We start from the raw sequence: 20,502 nt of genomic DNA, 5'->3' as shown, positions 1-20,502 counted from the left end.
TAATAGCACAAACAACTGCCCTGTGTCTCTGAGTCTCTGTCGGTCTTTCTTTCTCACATGGTCTATAAATATGGTTCGCAGAGTTGATACAGCGTGCTCCTCGCCTAGCTCCCTCGATGGACTGAGATTAGCAATGGAAATGGAAAATACATAATGCAATAATAATAACGCTAGTCAGATGGACGGATTCGGAATAACCGACAAATCTAAAATGACATGATCAGCTTCTGAATCGTTAATGACTCCTGCACCTCCAAAGATTATCTGTGTTCAAGTTTTTTTTGTAAAGAACTTTTCTCTTACTACTGAGCACAAGTAGGTTAAAGTTAATAGAATAGACAAGACTTCATTCCTCTCTAATGGAGGCAACGGTATTATCTAGTGTTAACTTTAAACTAAACATCTTTGTTGATTCATAAAAAAATTTCTTTCCGGCTTTCATACCTTTGGTATTTATAATAATGTGTTATTCCATTAAAAGCTATGCAGATACAACTGACTGTGATGTTGAGATGAGGTGGAGGCCAAAAGACATGATGCTTAAAGTATGTTTGGCCTGTCTGTCCTCCTGCAGAATAAACTAGAATGGCACCCATTAGAGTCCAAACCTCCACCAAGGCCTAACAGTCCCTTCAAATTCAGTCAAGCTGCATTACATTGCAAAAACTCTTATTTTTTCGTCAAATCTATTGAGTGTTGAAATGTGTCACAATTCAACAATAAGTGAAAAAAAACAAAACATGCCTCCATACTGCTCGTGTGGTGTCATCCAAGTGTCATACAAGCCCCGACATTCAAATTCGACTTGAGACTTTGTCATTTACATCTGTGTTTTAAGCCTAAATCTGCTCTGATATCCTCCTCAGAGGCACGTTCACGTTCTCCTGGACACACTGTCAACCGCACACTGCACACAAGCTTTCGCCCAAGGAGACAGGGTACGCGTTCACATCATTTAAATGAGGCCGTTAAACGCGAGCAGTATGTTGTGTTGTTCTCTGATGTTTTATCTGAAGAAAAGGTCACTTTGGCTGCAGCACTGCTTACCCCACTAAAACACCTGACCCACCCCTCTATCGGCATAGCGGTGAGTAGATAATGAGTGAGTTATCATTTTTCTGTGAACTATCCCTTTAACCCCTTTGACAGAAGTAATTCCATCAATCGCATCAATCCAATTGAATTGTGGCAGCGTCATCGATTTTGGTGTGGACAGTAGGGTCGTGGTCTATGTGAGGGTGTTGCCAAACTGTACCTGTCAATATATTAACAATCACAAAGGATCTTACCTCGGACATGACCCCACCGTCTGGCAAGCCCTCAACTTTAAACTGCAGGTTTCAAAGGTCACAGAAATTCTAATGTTTTCACTGGACAATATGAACATCTTTTGATATTAGTATTGAAATTCTACTGGTTCAAATTTGTTAATTTATGATAAATGAAAAGTGTCAGGTGAGAACAGTGACATTGTTCACCTGCATGATTGGATGTTACAGATCACACAGCTGTGACAATGATTGTGGTGCATATAAAATACCTAATGTCAATACACCAAAAAAATACTTTGCTCGGCAAAGTAACACTGGATTATTCTTGATAACGGCTAAAGGTGTGTTGAGGATGATGCATTTGGATACAAGGTCAGTCTTAGGACTCGTGCAGACATGAATAAATGCAGAATTCACTATCACAGCACAACTTTCTGGCACAAAGATGCTTCTTTCCAAGTTGAAAATGTTGAACCGGTGTTAGAAATGTGTGCATAACATTATGTTAGGAACTACGGCTCATGTCTGTAGACTTGGCTGCTTGGCAAAAAATCCCAGGTCTGCAAGTAAAAAATAACAGTTGTTTTAACCGTTTATACACCCAAATCATCAGTCCTCATTTTGATAAACGACAAAGTGTGGTGAGGACTTGGCCTGTCACATTTCATGGGCTGATGAGTGCTGAGAGAACAGGGCCTCTGTCCGCCCTGCACAGGCTTCTCCTCATATATTAATAATGATAATGAGCAAAGGGGTGACCAAGCCCGGGGCCCACAACTAGCATCTCCTTATTAGAATAACCCCTGCAACGCTCTTTGTCTAACACACACACACAAGCACACACACTCGCTCAAGTGACTATGGACGTGAACTTGAGCACATGACCATACGACAGGCAATATGAACATACCATGCAAGAACACGCAAATGCACGCAAGCCAACAAAGACAGATTATTCAGAAGATGGCTAATGTGAAAGCATACAAGCACACACACACACACACTCACACACACACACGCAGATTGGACAGACATGCAAATGGACACCCAGTGGGACTGAGAGAGAGAGGAGGATTCCCCTCTGGCCAGAAAGCCCATACTCTCCATCACCCCTACCTCCACCTACCCTCCTGACCCATGTCACACACGATCAGCCTCCCCATCCAACACGCACACTTCGAGTCCCCCTTTCTCTTTCCAACACACCACATCATCCTGCTGCACACACTATCTGCATCTCTCCCACGCATCCAGACCCACACACACTCACACACACTGAGACATGGCGGGTGCCCTGCGTAACCCCTGGACCCCGTCGGTCATTAGTATGGAGGCCTGTCTGTGTTTGTTTGGCTTCTAATGGACCATTTAAATGCAGAATATTCACAGCAGACAGGGCCATCCTCGGGGACAGTGCGCACACAGGCCTGAATATGCTTCGGCTCCATTATCCTGGAGGAAGTTATCCTTATTATCATCACACAATGCCACACTGACTGGCAATGAGTTTGCTCTGGCCCTCAGCTGGCTGTCTCTGCCCTTCATGTACTGCTGCAAATGTGTTAATGGACCCTTCCAGGTTTGACCACTGGAGCCCACAGCATGGGATCATATACTTTTTGATTGTTATCTATAACTAAAGACAGTATTAAAGGCCTAGTGGGTTGGATTTATGGGGATCAAATCTTAGGCTAACACAATAGACAAAGTACTCATCAGTTTCCAGTGTAACTTCAGCTGCACAACAGCTCGGTGATCAGAATGAGCAAATGCTTGTGCTAGCTAACATGTAATGACGTGTCTAACGCCTCGGTCACACTGATGAGCGGCGTGTGTGCGTCCCAGAATGTCTTATTTTTCATTTTGGTGCCTATATTATTGAGTTCAAGCAGCCCCATGTGACATGCACCTCAGCCACTGATGCTTTCACCACAGTTTCTACGTCTACTTGTTGAACATTTGTAACACTTCTCGTGCCTGTTTCAAAGTAAAAGCACTCTGGCTGCTATGCTGATTAAATCCATTCATTTGTTTTAACAAGATTTATATTGTGAAATATTTGCAGTACCAGAATATGCACAGCTTCATACCGCAGAGTACATTAGCTACTTTTATAGGGGAAATGCAGTAGTTATTCCAGCTAACGCTATGGCGTTGTTTGCCGTTTCCCTGACACACAGAGGCCGTAGATGGAGACAATGATGTGGTCTGCGTCAGTATTCCAGATGGCATCTGCATCAGGCAAGGACCATAAACAACATCAATAATGATGATAATAAAATGGCATTGCATTAACATTACTGCAACCTTCTATGTCTTTTACTAATAAGTTGTGATATAGGGCACCTTACATTATTAAATTATAATAAGTCGGCCCTGCAAGTCAAGCTGTACAATGGGCAAGTAAAACTCTGGTCAACTGGCCAAATGTGGGCCAGTGAGGAAACGGTTATGGTGAACTCTGCCACAGTTTTATCCTTCTGGTTTTGAATGAGTGTACTGGTATGTTATGGTTATGGCCTTCAGAAATCATCATCACTCAAACCCAAAACATGAGCTGAATACTGCCTTTTATTATTCTTTGCTACAGGCACACATCACTAATGCAGGACATCAAGTCTGGCCGTATGATTTAACTTGGCTCTCTGATAATGTTGTGATTTGTATTTGTGTTAGTGGATGTTGCAAAATGCTGTGAAGCATCAGCGTGAGAGTGGGTGCTGCTGTCCAGTTAAGGCCTCTCTCCTTCTCTCTGTCCTTCCTCATGGTTAATCTTATAAAAACGTGTGGGACTTTGGCAGGAGGCCGAGCAGAGTGACATCCTCTGCCGCCGGCCATAGATTAACATAATGTTTTTGAGTTGAAATGTGTGCCTGTAAATTGTGTGGGTGTGTATGTGTGTTTGTGTGTGTGTGTGTGTGTAATGCATGCAATCCAATATATATATATATATATATATATATATATATATATATATATATATATATATGTGAAATGTAAATTTATATAAAGGTATCTCTATATGTGTATCTCAAGACTTTGTATGTGTGTGTGTGTGTGTGTGTTTGCACATGTGTGTGTGGTATATATGTTCAGTGCTCTCTGGGGATCGGCGGTGGTGGTGGAGGGGGAGGCCAGAGGGAGGCTACTGGCCCAGCGGGAGGCTCCAGATGTGGGGCTACTGAGCTGACAGGCCTGGGCCCCTCTGGGCGTATGTGTGCCAACCACAACCTCACTCGCTTTGCAGTAGCCCCTTCTGCGGTCTGGTCATGGTGTGTGGAGAAAGAGAGAGAGAGACTTAAGGTTATGAAAAATCTGGAAAATGACAAGGAGGAAAAAAGAAAAAGGGAAGGTTGGAGAGAAGGCAACCGGAGAGAAGGAGAGAAAGTATGGTTGCAACACCAGCTTCTATCCAGGCTGATATATGTTGCTTTGGAGCAGTGAAGTGCAAAAGTGACAGAATATTATCATAGAGTTTAGATTCCTACATAGTTTTTTTACATTAATTTACTACTACTGGGCGGCTGTGGCTGAGGGGTAGAATGGTCGTCCTCCAAACTGAAGGTCGGCGGTTTGATCCCCAGTCTGATCCATCTGCATGCCGAAGTGTCCTTGGGCAAGATGCTGAACCCTGAATGGCCCCCCCATGGAATAACAAAGTGCTGCGATGAGATGCACTGTATGAATGTGTGTGTGAATGGGTGAATGTAGAACTGTACTGTAAAGCGCTTTGAGTGGTCATCAAGACTAGAAAAGCACTATATAAATACGAAACCATTTACCAAGCGTCCATTAGGAACAACTATACACCTGTGCTTCCATAATTCTCCAATCAACCAATCATGTGGCAGCACTGCAACAAATAAAATCCTCCTGGACCCCTGGGATGTTCACTAACAACCATCTTTAGTGTCTTTACTCAGAATGGTTAGAAAAACTAAAAACATCTGTGTTGGCAGCAGTTCTGCATTGATGGTGAGGTGAGAGGAGAATGGTTGGACTGGTTGCAACTGGTGGAAAGGCTACAGTAAATCAGATAACCACCTCTTCAAAACCGTGATGAACAAAGAAGTGTCAGAATGAAAAGTAACAGGGAGCGGTATGAAATGCAGAGACCACGTCAGGTTCCACTCCTGTCAGCCAGGAACAGAAATGTGAGGCTGCGGTGACACAGACTCACCAACGCTGGACAGTTGAAGAGTATGTTTGCTGGTCTGATGAATGTTGATTCATGCTGAGGCTGCAGATGTAGAGTCACAGCCTGGAGTCAACATCATGAATCCGTGGAGTCAACCCGCCAGGTGTCAACAGTCCAGACTGCTGCTGCTGGTGAGACGATGTGGGGAATGTGTTTTAATGCACCTGGCTCCTTAATATCAAGCAATCAAGGTTTGAATGTCACAGTCCATCTGAGTATGGTTGCCGACCATGTTCATCCCTTTATGGCCACAGGTTACCATCTTCTAAAGGCTACTCACAAAAGGAACAACACGTGAATCTGGGAGGACCTTTATGATGGGCAGCTTACAAATCAGCAGAAATGATTATGAAGCAGAATCTCGGAGGAAGGTTTCAAAGATCTTTTGGAATCAATGACATGAAACACTGAGGCCGTTTGAGAGCAATAAGAGAAACTATCCAGTAATGGAATAGTGTTCTCAGTTGAACGTATCTTCATAGCAAAAGCTCACCAATAGTTTTTTTTTTTTCTTGTTTAGTTTACGTGAGAAAGTTGGAGGTACCGTGTGTTCCTGTGCACACATACCAAGATACACAGGTCAAACCTCCCATCCAACGTCTGGTAGTTGTGTCAAATGTCCAAATGAAAGTATAATTCAAAGTGTGATTAATTAAGTAAAACATTATTGTGATGATTACACCATTCATTAACACATTGGGCCAGTGACAGTGTTTGAAATTGGCTCAGTTGCACATAATGACAGCAAATGTGTTTAGACAAATTCACGTTCCCTTTCAAACAGTGTTTTTTTTCCTGCAAAGATTTTTTTTTTTTGTTCAAAGCTGTTTTTTCTGAGTCAAGGCCAATAATGGACTAAGAATCTGAGTCAGAAAAGTTAATAAATACGGCAATCCTTAAATTGTGCCCTTGAGCAAGGTACTGAAACCCCAACCTCTCCAAACAAATTGCCCCATCATCACCAGTAGAAGCTGTGGCTTCACTGGGCAGCTGTGAACTTTGAATGCGCCAAGGAATCTGAAAATGAATGCAACATCCAGATCATAGTGCTTATTTAAATTTCCCTGGAAAAAAAAATAAAGGTTACACACATTAACAAAGTGATTCAGTGCTGGGCTGTCTCACTGTACTGTCTCCGTGAACTGCAAACACAAGGCGCTTGTATTTTTTTAACAGTAATAACTCTTCATAATCTTCTGCAGGAAGGCACGCTCACAAAGCCACGTGCACAAGTTTACTCCCAGACACACAAGTACAGATCTATACGGCTCACAGGCCTACATGTCCACACCGACAAACACCAATAAACAACTGTTATAAAACACACACAACACACAGTTATACAGTATTGTGCGCTCAGTGTACAGTGGACAGTGCTGTGTTGAGCCTGCAGCAGTTCTCCCACTGAATGCTATCTGCTCTTATCTGTATGTGTGACTTGCCTGGTAACACTGGGTCTGCTCCATATGTCTTATCACAGGGACAGGCAGCAACCCCCTGGACACACAGACACACACACTCTCACACACATACAGAGAGAACACAACATGCACACAAACACGGACATACACAAAAAGGGAGTTGTTGAAAGCCTGCAAACGATCAGTGAATCGCTTACCCTTCAGTACACACAATCAGGAGGGTAAAGCGCTGAAGATGGCGTTTTGACTGAAAGAGCTAAAGCCGCACTTCACTTCAGTTTGCTGCAGCTCCAGTATTGACACAGGTCCATATCGCACCTGTTGTAGGCACTGGTCATGTTTGAGTGCATTTGGCAAAGAAATGAGGAGTTCAGCTGTCAGCTGTGCAGTGGGGAAGTGAAAAGGTGGGTGGACTGTGCCGTTCCAGCAGGTGGTGGTCATCACTTAGAACACAATGATCATAATAATAAACAGTTAGGTTTATCGATTAAAATGCAGAGTGCAGACAAACTTTTGGCCAATTCTGCAAAATTTTCGAAAATGGATGTTTACCAGATTTTCCTCATGTTAATAGTGCAGATATGTATTAAAAAATGTTAATGCACTAATAACTTTCAATACCCACATAACAAAACCTCCATTGTTATTGTGCAGGATGCGGGTGATGCATAGACGTGAAGTTTACTTGTCCGCTTCACTCACTCGAATAGAGCAAAAACGTTGTGTGATGCAATGTTGTTAAAGCCAATTAGCCTTAAGAATAAAATTTACCGGCCTCAAGGCCCCGATCCGACCAAGCAGGTCTTTGAACTGGCTACTGGTCAGGTAGCACTGGAAATGACAATCCTCTGGACACAGCTCCGACCTTTCCACAACATGTATGTGGCAGCAGACTGTAGTCTCCTCAGCCAGTTGAACAGGTGAATATTCAGCAGGTTGTGTTTACTTGCGTTGCTCGGTGGAGTTCCAAGAGTAAACACAAATTTGCGTCGCTTTGGTGTGAACGTAGAATAATGAGAGGATATTTTAACACATGACACATCACCTCCTTGGTGCAAATGATGGTTCTTCTACTTCAAACACTCTCTAATCCTCCCAGTCTGAATGAATCTGTGCCAGAAGGGCAAAGAACTTCAGTTTACTCATCCCTGTACTCCAGCCTTGTCAGACCCACTAAACATGTGCACCAGGCTTCTATTTAGTTTCAAATTACTGTGAAAGAACTGTGAGTTAACAGAAAAAATGAAGGAAAATCTTGGTTCACTTACAACAAACCATCTAAATAAGCAGGTGCTGCTGGTCAGCCCATCACACAATGTGCACATGCAGTTATCAACGCGCGCACACACACACACACGCACACGTATACTGCATACTTTGATGCCCCTGGTGTGCTGGAGGTGGGCGGGGTGGGGAGGGGGCCACTGCCTGGGGCCATATGGCAGAGACACAGACATTTACATAATGTCATATTTTATTTAATTAGCCATTCTAAATGCAATCAAAAGCTGATGAGTGGCTCTGAGCTGCCTTGCTGATTGGCAACATGATAGCGCTCTGACCCCAAACACAGCCGCGCCGCATCCCAATGATGCTATATTGAAATCATCCCTGTGCTCCTGCAGAAACTAAATTCACAACTTTGAGTGTGTGTATGCAAGTGTGTGTGTGTGTGACCGAGAGGGTGAGAGAGGAAAAATGGAGAAAAAGAGACCGAGAGGGAGAGTGGGTGTGTGTGTTCATTGTTTTGTTATTGTGCGTGCATACAAAAGGAAAGTAGCTTCATCGTTCAGTAACTGAGAAGGGGTGAGAGAAAAAAACACGTCTTGTCAAGAGACAAAGAAAGAAACTATGGAAAAGAAGAAGAAGATAAAGGAAAGAAAGGAAGGAGGGACAGTCAGTTATATTTGGGGCTGGTGTGATGGTCCAGGTGTGTGTGTGTGTGTTTCTGAGAAACAGAAACCAGAGCGATAGACTGGTCCTTTAGGACCACCCTGCTCAACCAAGTGTCAAACACACACACCGAAACTGCCCTCCCAGAGGAGAGAGCCTTCGTAGGCAAAGGGACCAGGTCCCCTTGAACAGGAAGGAAGGAAGTCAGAACTAACACCACTGTGACTACACAGACAAACACACACACTCACCCAGAATGACTTCACAAGCTTGAATGCACATGTATAAACTTATTAAAGGACACACACACACACACACACACACACACACACACACACACACACACACACACACACACACACACACACACACACACACACACACACACACACACACACACACACACACGCTCTCAGCAGCAAGTCAAATAAACAGTTTGAGCAGGGCGGTCAGGTACTGCATGGTTTAACAGGGCCAAAGTGTTTTAAAGAGGCTGCTGAAAGGTGCTCAATATGGAATGGGCTTTCTACTGCTGGAATAAATCACTCTTTGTAGTCGTCAGCTCACAAAGCCGCCATGTTAAGAGCAAAGTTACGACAGTAAATATACAGTATGAAACATTAGCCCGGTGAAGTCACTGCTACAGTGTCCACCTCTGGTTGAGCTGATGGTTTCAGTTTCAATATGATTACTTAAAAGCATCTTGAACTTCTTTTTTTGTTTCCCACCTGAATACAGTGTAAGAAGTGCTCGAATCCAACCACACAAACAGGAGGTGGTCATCTGTGGCAGCAAAATTAATCCAGACAAACACACACGCACACACACACACACACACACACCAGGCGCGATAATAACCTTGCTCCTCACGTCTATGAATTGTGTTATCACAAAACCTCATCAAACACTGGCCCTACGTAATTTGTGTTGTGGTAATCAAAACACAACACACATGGCCCCTTTAGTGACCTGAGGGTAAACCCCACTGTGCAGGTCCTCTGCACTGTACTCTTGCAGAGAGGACACAGTGACTAGACTCACATTTAATATTCACAGTAAACTTATGACATTAGGACAGTTGTACAGATTTAAGTGCACAGTCATATTGGATGACAGAAAAAGAAAGAAGCCATTTGTAACACAACATGACCCCTGCCACCTAAGGTTTTACCTGTATAAATGTTCTAGAGGTTCACTTCAGTTAATGCTTCTGATCCAAGGCTCCCAGCCGTTACACGTGTTGTTCAATATACAAAGTTTCCAATGAACCTTTGTATTGTGAAAGATATAAATAAATAAAAGTATCAGGACGGATTCTGTTTTTCCCCCAAGATCTGTTTTTCTGCTCAGAGTGGGAATGTCTGTAGAGAAGCTTTTAAATCACTGTGGGACATTAAAACTCTGCGGAGACTCTCCAGAAACCAGACAGATGACATCGTTTTCGATATTTCAGCACCTTCCTAAGTCAGGCTGAGACGGTCCTCACTGCAAGTTCTCGACACAGTTATGTACTCACCTCCCACACCATACTGGAATGATTTGTCTGGTCGGACGTCAAGTAGAAGAAGCTGACTCCTGCAGGCTGCCGACACATGGTGAGTTAATTAAACGCATGACGTTTTCTGTCAGTCGCCGTCGTATCTGTGTAGATCCTTTTACAGTGTTTTTATTTCCAAGGAGGCGCGCTTTGTGGACCTGTGTCCAACAACAATAGCATTACGGTAGCTGAAAGAAATGTTCAAATTGGCTGCCTATAAACCAACTAATAGATGTAGAAAGGTCAAATGAATGAACAGTCTTAGAAAGATACTTTGAAGCTGCAGCGGAGGGAAACTACCAGCCTATAACTGCTCCAAAATGTTTCCCTGATTTACAAACTTTAAGCGAAACTGACACTTGGGATTGAAGTACTATCCATGCTGGCCTTAGTGGTTTGCCACCCTTCACTGTAACAGGCCAAGTGGTTTTCAAGCTGTCTTAACTGCATGGCAAGGACAGAGAGGTTGTTTCATATTATTCATCAGAAATGATTCCAGCAAGAGAATGATTGTAGATACAGAGACCCTTCTTGTCCCATTTATCTGCCATCGGAAACAGAAGACACAACTATAACCTCATTTCATTGCATGTGTGTGTGGTTGTCCTAACCCCAATAGTATGTTTTTTTTTTCTCACAAGGATGTTGGCATTGCAGACTTACAGTCCCCATAGTTCCACTGCTTTTGCCTTTTGTTCTGCTCCACTAGGGATGTATTTTAGTGTGGCTGGTGTTTATGAACAAGACCACAGACACACACTAACAGCTGACATTAAATTGGCAGGTAGGCATGTTAACTTTCAGTTTGCAGTGCAGCAGAGGCAGAGAAGAATCTGATTGTTTTGCACGTTTTGGGTCATAAGTGTCACGACTTGAGGAAAGGAGATGGACCCAGTAGCAGAGGTATATAACAAAAGGTGTATTTAATACAAAAAGAGACTTATCAAAACCTAAAACAAACACTAAAGGAATTGAAACACTGAAAAGACATGAACTAGAACAAGAAGACAAAAACACAAGGAAGCTTACTAGACTCAGGAAAAACAGCAACATGGAACACAGCCAGAACCGCAACATGGAACAAGGCTTGAAAAACACACAACCCGACAGAGGACAAGGGGAAAGACAGAGGCTTAAATACACACAGGGAAGGCAGGGGTAATTGACCACAGGTGCAACACATGAGGAGTTAGAAACACAATCACCAAGACAGGAAGTGAAGACAGAAACCACCCACAAGGAACAGAGACTACAAAATAAAACAGGAAACAGAAAACACAGAGACAGAAATACACAAACTAAACTGACAGAACCTGACAATAAGCCAAAGTAAAAGTCACATCTTGATTTTTATGATGATGATGCTCAATGTAATATTAAACATATATTGTTCATCCAGTGGAGAATAAAAACAATGTCCAAAATTGATTTAAAATGGAAATCTATCAAAGTAGTTGTCTTAACTCTTAAAAGTCTGGGGGTCCCCAAAGTCAATGGGGGCCCATCCAGTGAGTGTTCAGATATTTCAGGCTGGATTATAGTAGTGAACCAACTAACTCTGCCATCCCTAGAGCCGTGTTACTAGCATGGCTACCATCCTGGACACCAGACTAATAAGGGTTAGGTGAATTGGACTCTAAAGCCATGGAGTCCAATTCAATTCCCAATTGTCGGCTGTATATTTAATACACCAAAATAGAAACAATTCAGTCAAATGTACATGTTACCAAGGTTTGTTTGGGAGGTGACATCACATTCTTAAAGTGAAAGGTCATGTCTCATTAAATTGCCTTGGAATGTCCAGGATAAAAAAAAAGGTTTATCTTCTGAGGAACATTTATGTGGTCAGCAAGTTCCATGTCAGTCTACCTAATACACTTTGGGTGTTTATGTTTGTATAGTCATAGTGGAAATGTTTTCAGGGTTCTGGCGATGGAGAACACGTCAGAGGGTCATCAAAGAGATTCACAACTATCAGTTTTCAAAATGCCTCATTATGGACAAAAGAGTTGGGAAGGGTAAGCTATGACCAAACGGTGGTACGAGGCAAAAGGTCAGTTTGTTATGAAAAGCATTGAGGGTCATCCTCAGGGAATCATGAATATCCATATTTAACAAACAATGGCTATTACTGGCCCCATAAGCTTCCTTTGTAACCATATGACGGATCACTGGCAACCATGACTTCCCTCAGAGCTCCTTGTCAGAACGTCACTGCATAAACATATAGCAGAATAACAGTACACTCTACTGGTGTGTTGGCTTTAAGGGCCTCACATGCTCCCGTTCACCTTTGCTGACTCTGTCATGCAAAGGCTCACACACACAAACACAGCGAGGCACAGTCTCTTAAGGTTCTGGTCACCCCTCCCATTGTTTGCAGAACCAGCAGGGCTGTTGTCATTGTGTTTGGGGAAGGAGGGAGGGGGGTGTAGGGGGAGGTCTGTCTGGTTAGGAATTGATCCAGTCTGGGACTGAGACAGGGGTGGAAGGTCATAGCCCTTGACTGTGACCCCCACCACCTCCACCACCACCAGCTGAGACAGTGTGTGTGTGTTTGTCTTTGTAAATGTGTGCATGTTGTAGAGCTTTTATGGTAATTTCTAAGACTGTAAGAATGTGGAGATAGATCATTTTGCTGCTTGTTAATGCATGCTGTAAGTGCTGCTCTTGATAGAAGCATTCACACACACTTTTTTCTCCTTTGTATATAGCTGTGTGTGTGTGTGTGTGTGTGTGTGTGTGTGTGTGTGTGTGTTGGTCCCATGATGAGGATTGTCTAATTAGGACCAGGAGGAAGCACAGGAGGAGGTGCAGGGTCAGAGAGGATCGATCAGGACTGATACCCCACCTCCCACCACTACCGCCACCTCCATGCCCGTCACCTGCCACAGATAACACACACAAACAGATTCACTCTGATACACTGCTATTGTCATCACACCGTACACACAAATATCCAACTACACGTGCACATACTTTGATTACAGTTCCTCGCGTTAAGAAGTTAGTTCCTAATATGAACACAAATAGCAAACACATACCAAATCAGCCAGTTTCCACTCATTTTCTATGACTATTGCTGGCAATACCTGAGGTTCCTCTGCATTGACATGTGATAGACAAGCACATTAACAAGTAAATGAATACAAAAGAGATGTATGCACACAGTGAAGGACGAACGCTGTGCAAAATGACCTCAACTCAGAGACACACACACACACACACGTGTTCAAACACGGTGCAATTTAAATTACTGGGTGCAAATTGGGTGAAGGGGGAGACACAGGAGGGGGTTGGGTTGCAGCGCAACTGAAATGGAAGAGCCGGACTGATCAATACTGCTGGAGATTTTCCTCCCTCTGCTCTCCTCTCAATTGTCATGCTCTCTCTAAGCAATTAAAGACTCCCCGTCTCTCCAGTTCACCCACCACCACTCTCTTTCTCTTCTCTTTTCTCTCATTCACTCTTTTTTTGTGCCACGACATCCAGTTTTGTGTTCCTCCTTGTCACCTCGGTCTATCTCTCTGCATGTCTCTTCCTCAACCCTTCTTCACACACACATTTCACGCACGCAGTGTTTATCACTGCAAAGCAACCTTAAGATATTTCACAGCTTAAATCATAAGAACTAATAGGTTTCCGTATTTTAAATTAGGTGAACTTTGCCTTCTTTCCTCAACCTCCTTCCAAGTGCATTTCTCTAACGCCCTAAACTATAGATGTGGCCTGTGTTAGAGCACCACATGTATCTTCCACTTAAGTAGGTTAAAACAAGCCTCAAAAAAGGGTTGCAGACCCTGACCCAGTCCTGTTTTCTACTGTATTTATCCAACACCTGCACTTAACAGTTCCCTATAAGTAAGAAGAACAAACAGTGGCCGGAGCATGTGACTAGCACATGAAAAATGACTCCTTAAAGAGAGACCAGGAAACCAGGCATAGGGATGGGCAAACATGGGTTTAGAACACGACACAAATTTGTGTTGAGAAACCTTAAATTTAGTTTTTACACACATGCGATAAAGTGTTTATTGTTGAATACGATTTGAAGGCTGTACTTCAGTTTTTTAGACTTTTTAGATTTAAAACTTGAAACTATTTAACCTAAATGTGGCATTGGGAGGTTAGTAAGCGAGCACTGATCTAATGACAAGCAGCTTCAAAAGGTCCAGCAGATGTTCGATATGAACTGAATTGAACAATGTGTCGTCCAAATCACAACTTGAGGTAAACTTGTCTGTAGCTGTTCTGTATGGCCACACTGGAAGAATAGGCCATAAGTCTTCCAAAGCCTGCCTCGGACTGCATCATTAGAATGCAATAATGGGGTAGAGGTGCCTACTTCCATAGAGTCTCCTCTCAAAGGCATTCTTGGTGTTCTACTTAGTACTCTCTAAAAGTCGTAAAAGTCGAATGAAAAGAGAGAACTTTAGAGACCTCCACACGTCTGGTCAATCACTGTGTGAATATTTGTGTGTGATCTCGGCATTCTTTTTTTCTTGAAGTTGCCAAAAATTGGCAACGATCCCCTATTTCAACATTGGAAAGGTTCAGAGAGTGGTTCAGATGCTGTTAGTCTGACAAGCACTTTGATTTAAGCCCTGTGAGGCCTTAGTTCTATTTTAGAGACAGTTATGCAAAAGTTAGAATGTTGCTTACAAACAGAAAATAGAAGTTAGATGTCTGCAAAATGAACTTTGAAGAGGTAACACTGCTTTTATGTTTGTGAATAATGGGTGCAGGATGTATGATGCAACGCTGATTCAGAAACGTGGTCTAAATACGTGTAACAGTCAGAATCGATAAGTGAAAAACAACAATCAAAGTCTGGAAAGTCTATTTGTATTTTATAGAAGTAACATGACGCATTTACTGCATCAAGGATGTGCCTCGACCAGTTGATTCGCTCCATGTTCCCCAGCCACAGAGTTTACACTCTCAGTGTGAACATCTTTTTCTGGCCGTGAGCACCTCACACCAAGCTGGGCTGCGATCAGTGGCCTGCCAGTTACCCACCTATCCATCTGAGGCCCGATCAACTGGAATAAATGGGAAATGTGTGAAAAAGCTTTGTGTGGATGATGTATGTCTATGTGAGTCTGAGGATGATGATTTAATTGTGTGTTTTTATATGTGTGTGTGTGTGTGTGTGTGTGTGCTGTATATATGACCTTGTATAGAGAGTAGACACTGACTCTCAGGTGTGCGCAGAAGGCACACAAACACATTTCTACGCAAACACCCACGCGCACACATGCACAACACACACAGCAGGTGGTCACACACAGAAGCGGTGCAGATGCTAGGTCAGGCTGTACACAGCAGGTCAGCATGGGCTTTGTGTAACTCAGCATGGCACCAACAAAGATTAGCACCAGTGCGTTGAGGTAACACTTTGTTAAAGAGCTGGTACAGGGGTATTGTAATTACTCATTGACCCAAAACACCTACAGACATACACATCATAGCCAATGGAAATAACAGTTTAAAAGGTGAATCCAGTGATATCCACTAAAATTTTAAAATGTTGTTTCAAATTATTTGAGTGTGCAATAATGGTGATGATGCAGTAGTGTTGATGATAGTAACAATAGTGAATGCAGCAGCATCTGGATTATTTGCAAGAATAGTGTCAGTAATAGTTTGCTGTTGTTTTAAGGCTGGATTGAAGTATCGTCCCATTCTTTATCCCAGCACAAGCGTCTCTCAGCATCACTTAGTCTCCCTTAGGTGTTCAGGGCGGGGGCAGCACAATGCCACGAGAGAGAGAGAGAGAGAGAGAGAGCGAGAGAGAGAATTGCATTGTGGCACTCTGAGTATGACGCTTTGCCTTCACAGACAAATCGATTAGAGACAGTTCAGCACCATGGATGCTCGAGGCGTTTCACATAAAGAAAGAAAGAGAGGGAGGGAGAGAGAAGGAGGGAGGGAGGTTGTGGAAGCTGGCCCATCCCAAGCTTATTTTAAGGGACGAGGACCCTGCTAAGAGCATGCAGACTTGCAGCCTGCTGCTTACACACTTGGACAGTGATGCATTGTCTACTGTTTTGCCCCCAAATGAATGCTCTTTGCAACGTGACACAGTGACATCAGTGTCATTCACAAAGTGAATAAGAGACATCGGTTAGTGTTAATCAGCTTTTTCACGAGTTATGAAATAGCATGATGACAGCCACTGACTGAGTGCACATAATGGTTTGTTACACCATGTTCTATTAGGTTTCAGCACAGAGCCAAATCCCTGCTCATGCCACTTGCAATATTCATACGAGCTGAGATTGAACATTTTCCTACCACAGCTACGCAGATGACACCCAACTAATTCTCTCTGAAACACAGGTAGGGTGTGTGTAGGCAGGCCCAAATCTCTGCCTGTCTGACTGACATCTCTCAGTGGATTTCCGCATACCACCTGAAAATCAACCTTGACAAGGCCGAGCTACTTTTCCTTCCAGGGAAAGGCTCTCACACCCATGACCACACTATTAGATTGACATAGTAGCCCCTAGGGATGAGCGAGTACAGCATTATCTGTATCTGTATCTGTTAACCATATGAATTATCTGTATCCGTATCCGTACTCGGAGTGGGCGGGGCCTAACCCGGAAGTGGGTGTGATTTAACCCGGGAGTGTGTGTGTGTGTGTGTGTGTGTGTGTGTGTGTGTGTGTGTGAGTGTGTGTTTGAGTGAGTAAGAGAGAGACAGAGAGAGAGGGGGAGTGTGTGTGTGTGTGTGTAGCTTAATTTGTAATATTTTTTATACCACTACGACCTAGAATGTGTCAGACACTCAGTGCGTGAAGTAAAATAAAACTGGTTAGAGCCAACTGACGGTTTAAAAAAAAAAAAAAAACTCCAACGACTGGCAGAGAGAGAGAGAGAGAGAGAGAGAGAGAGAGAGAGAGAGAGAGAGAGAGAGAGAGAGAGAGAGCACAGAAACAGTACGCTCAGAGAGAGCGAGCGTAGCCAGACGCTAGAGAGTAGTCAGACACTTAATGCGTGAAGTAAAAAAAAAAAACTGTTTAAAAAAAAAAAAAAAAAAATCTCCGACAGGCAGAGACGCAACGCGAGTCGCTTTCTACCAGCACCACGTCTGAACGAACCCACGTTTAACAGAACTCTACTGGTTAATAAGTAAGTACAAACTGAAATAAAAACAAACTTCAAGCTGAAGAAACCCTAAACGTTAACAGAAAACACCTGCGAACCTGAGTGACTGAGAGAGACAGAGAGCTGTTCTGTGAGTGAGTGAGCAGAGCGGTGTGTGAAGGGGAGGAGTGCTGTGACGCTGTGTGAGGATTTTCATTCAGTCCGAGCACAGATAATGACTCGTATTACTCGTATAATACTCGTGCTCGGCAAAAGTGCTTTATCCGTACCGGATACTCGTTTCAGCCGAGTATCTGGCTCATCTCTAGTAGCCCCCATCCAAATTGCAAGGAACCTGGGTGTGACACTTGAAAGTTGACTTTAGTTTACGGCCAACATTCCTGCAACAACCTGCTCCTGTAGATACATGTTGCTCAACATCAAGAGAATACAATCCTCTTGTGGTCCAGGCTCTTGTCATCTCACGCCTAGACCACTGAAACTCCCTCCTGGGTCAAAGCTCCCAGATGACATAACGAAAGCATAAGTCTACACATCTTCCTTCTGGACTAGACACATCTCTTCCGACTACACCTTGGTTAAGAAGTTAATAAACACAAAATTAATAAATACATTTATTTAAGTTTAGTTGCACTTATATGGCACTTAAATGTAGAAGCAAAATGTACTTAGTTTATTCTGGTTGTTCTGGGTTTTTTACCGTCATGGTTGATTGCACATATTGTAAGTTACTTTGAATAAAAGCATCAGCTAAATAAAATGTAATGTAATGGTAGTTGATAAAATGATCGATCCATGATTCCCGTTAGGAAACTTGAGAATCTAAGAGTTTTCGATCAAATCACATTTCTTCCTCCACTGATGAACCCCTCAGAAAAATGTGCCCTGAGACACGGACAACATTAACCTCTGCATTTCCATGACAGCAGAGAAACATTGTCAAAAGAATGAACATTCAGTCTTAACTTTTAAATAGACAGAAGAATTCAAAGTTTTGAATGAGTGTCATAACTAAATCCACCTGCTGAAATGATTATGGGGTACATTTGAAAGCTCAAGATCTTAAGTTTTGAATAGAATGTCCATATAAAAAATACCAATAAATTAATTTACACACACAGAGATGTGTCTCCATGACATCCTAGAACATTTCATTGACTTACAGTCATAACAATACTTGCCTTACAAACCAAAACTTAAACTTGAAACATCGCTTCACCTAAGAATGTACTGATTTACAGGATGGGGTCTTCTCTCCCTTCTGGGGACTAATGAGAGGAGCCACAAAAATGTGACTTTGTAAACAGATTGATGTCCCTACATCATGACTTATACCGAGACACACACACACACACACACACAAAAGCCATTTTCAGACATGACCTGCGGGTAAAGTCTTGAGGATTGTCTACGGACTTATCCGTAGTTTGCTGTTCACACATTCACAACACATCGGGGGGGGGGGCGTTCACAACAGTACAAATCCTCTGCATTATTCAGGCGAGAGGTGGAGCAGCCGGCTGCAGCAGACAGAGACAGGAAGTGATGTATTAATTCCACTGTGGAGATCACATGATTTTCTTTACAACACACAGAGAATGACATCAGCTCTTATCACCACAAACTCTCGAGACATCTTTGTGTCTTCTATGTGTGTCTGCCGACTTTTCATCGGGATACATTAGTTTCCTTTTTGTGTTAATTTCAATTTGGCGTCTGACGCGTGTCGTAAAAATCATCAACCCGCCCACTCCCTGGTTGTGAATCCAGTGGGGGATCCCCTGCTGTGTTCTCACATCACATTCTCCGGACTTTCTACGTTCTTTATACTAGGTGGCCAGGTGGGGAATGTCTGCAGATAATCTGGAACCTTTTCCTCTGACTTTTGCGTTCACAAATGCATAAAATACAGAGGATTTTCCAACCTCAGTGCATGTCTGAAAGCAGCTACACACACACTCACAGAAATAGATACAAACCTCCCCTTTGCCCCGTCTGGGCTGAAAGGTCAGTATGCTTCTGGGAAAGCTGTACTGGGATCATCCGATCCCCTCAACTCATTAAATGTCACTTGTATTCAGACCAGACAGCCACAGAGATGCATATACATATATAGACCCTCCACCCTCAAACTAACACCCACACTTGAACACAGGTAGGCCGGCCTCATAGCAGATTTCATCTTGTGAAATGAAAAATGGCCTTGCAGTCCCATGTGTAAATTAAAGGACAACACACTTTCAAATGAACCCGTCAACACACTCTATAATAAGCCTGAATTCACACAGTCATGATGGAAGATATTAGTGCACAGTGTTGATATTAAAGCCCGACGCTGTAAAGTTCCATGAATGGCGGCTCGGCTGTCAACTCAAATCAAATCAACGTAATTGGCATGATAGGCGGGCAACTTGTGTTGCCAAGGTGACATACAGGATACACAGTACCTGGTAAGGTACAGGGCAATAAAAGTGGCAGATGGGTAAGTAATTACACTGACAAATCAACCGCAATAATGTGATAAACAGTTTCTCCTCTCACCTAATTACAATTTCCTGCTTATACTATATGTCAATGCAGAGACGTGTCAAGAACATCACTGTTTCTCAATGTATTGCATTCTATTAATAGGCCTAAATTGGTAATAACAGTACATTTTCATCATTTTAGAATATGTAGTCATAGAAACAAAGTGTAATCCTGCATTGTAATGTATGCATGCTCGAGTCTCCCTCCTGTAAAGAGTCCTTGATTTAGCTGATTGCAGACCAGAGGCCAGAGCTGTGCTAGTTGATTATGATAATGGCAGAGCATGTTAACAAGGGGCCAGATCTAAAGTCAGGGAAGGAGCTGTGCTTATCCAAGAACTGACCCCAGTTTAGCATAACAATAAAATCAAGGTCTTGCCTTGCTAGACTTTCTCTGTCTGCTTCTGTTCATCCTTGACTCCTCATTTATCTGCAGCTGTGAGTGAAACAGCATAACAAAGGAATATATGTGCGTTTCGAGATTGGCCTGTGGAGGACTCAACTTTGGAGAAGTAATGAGAGCATTGACTATAAAGTCATAC

The sequence above is a fragment of the Platichthys flesus genome, chromosome 12 (assembly GCF_949316205.1).
Source record: "Platichthys flesus chromosome 12, fPlaFle2.1, whole genome shotgun sequence".
In the NCBI taxonomy this organism is placed as follows: Eukaryota; Metazoa; Chordata; class Actinopteri; order Pleuronectiformes; family Pleuronectidae; genus Platichthys; species Platichthys flesus.
Note: the sequence above shows the minus strand (reverse complement) of the source record.